This window comes from Myotis lucifugus, unplaced genomic scaffold (genome assembly GCF_000147115.1).
Source record: "Myotis lucifugus unplaced genomic scaffold, Myoluc2.0 scaffold_492, whole genome shotgun sequence".
Taxonomy (NCBI): Eukaryota; Metazoa; Chordata; class Mammalia; order Chiroptera; family Vespertilionidae; genus Myotis; species Myotis lucifugus.
In genome coordinates, this window is record NW_005871540.1 from 482,142 (window position 1) to 484,119 (window position 1,978).

Below are 1,978 nucleotides of genomic sequence, written 5' to 3' on the forward strand. Positions count from 1 at the left end.
AGACCTTATAATACAGTATAACTAGAGGCCTGGTGCAGAAAATTAATGCACTGGGGGGTGGGGTTCCCTCAGCCCAGCCTGCCCCTCTCACAGTCTGGGAGCCCTCAGTGAATGTCCTACTGATGGCCACAGTCTGGCAGCAGAGGCTCGGAGCAGGTGTCCCGTGTGTGTGTGTGTGTGTGTGTGTGTGTGTGTGTCTATGTGTCTGCTGCACCACGTAGGCTCAGAGCAGTTGCCCCGTGTGTGTGTGTGTGTGTGTGTGTGTGTGTGTCCACTGGGGGCATGTGATTGTCTACTTCACCGCTCGGAGCAGGCACCCCGTGTGTGAGTGTATGTTTTATTAAATATGAATGCTGGGGCCCTGCCCCCAGCCACATCTTGGAGGCTTGGAGCAGGTGCCCTCTGTGTTGCTCTCTCAGGCTCCTGGCCTCTACTGCCTGTTGTTCTCTCCCTTGAGCTGTGGTCAGGGTGGGGTGCTGCCTGCAGGCTGTGCTTTCCTGCTCACGGATCACCGTGAAGACCCAGGGGCAGGCCCTGCTGGGTGCTGCCTGTGGGGGGCACTTTCCTGCTGGCGGATTGCCATGGCGACCGGAGAGCAGGCCCTCCTGGGTGCTGCCTGCAGGTGGCACTTTCCTGCTCAGGGATTGGGGAGCAGGCCCTGCTGGGGGATGCCTGTAGGCCGCACTTTCCTGCTCTCGTATCGCCATGGCAACGGGGAGCAGGCCCTGCTGAGTGCTGTCTGCGGGCTGCACTTTCCTGCTTGGGGATCACCATAGCAACCAGGAGCAGGCCCTGCTGGGGGCTGCCTGTGGGCTGCACTTTTCTGCTCTCCAATTGCCAGGGCGACCCAGGGGCAGGCCCTCCTGGGTGCTGCCTGCAGGCTGTGCTTTCCTGCTCGCAGATCACCATGGGGTCCTGGCTGGTGGAGGGGCTTAGGCGGCACACAGGAGTCCCGGCTGGAGGCGAGGCTTAGATGGCATGATCCAGCCACCTAAACCCCGCCACCCAGGGCCGCACATGGGGCCCGGATGGCAGCTTGCGCTGGCTCACCCTGTCTGCAGTATGCAAATTAGCCGCCATCTTTGTTGGTGGTTAATTTGCATATCGCTCTGATTGGCTGATGGGCATAATGAAGGTACGGTCAATTAGCATCTTTGTCTTTTATTAGATAGGATGAATCCCTACTATACATTTTTAGTAGTAGGAAAGTAGGAGAGGGCAATTCTAGACTTGGATTATTTGACTAACAAAGCAGAATGCCTTCTTAGTTAATGTAATAGGTGTTTTGTTTTGTTTTTGACCAGATTGACATTCTCAAGAAAAACGCAAAATTACAAGTCATTATTTAGAAAACAAATGCTTATTTATGGGTTTATAAAGAGGGTAATATATATGCTTCAGTAGGTATAAAATATATCACAAACAAGGCAGGGTGAAATTTTATGAATAATTTTATTTTTAAATTTTATTGTTGTTATTGTTTTTTACAATTACAACAATTAAATATTGTTTTTATGTATTTGCCAATCCTTTCAAGTTTATACAAATGGAATCTTCTAGAATTATTTTTTTAAATCTTTATTGTTGAAAATATTACATAGGTCCCCCTTTTATAATTCTTGCAATTCAAACTCAAATAGTGACTCTCTGGCAAAATACCCAAGCCCTCTCTAAAAACATTTTATTTTATGAAAAATTAATAAATTCAAATTCAAATTAGTTCAATAATTTTGTTACAAAATAAAGAGCAGTTTAGAACAAACACTGTGAAAGAAGCACTGAGTTTGAGATTAGAACAAACTAACTTTGAATCAATATTCCTCCAGTTAATAGATATGTGTCATTAGCTGATTTTTACCTCTGTACTGAGATAAACACCATGAAAACTACAAAAGATTCCAAATGTAAAAGGTAATCATTGCTAGTGGGCTCAATGGAGAAGAGAGTTTAGTATATTAAAGTAGGATTTGGTCATGAC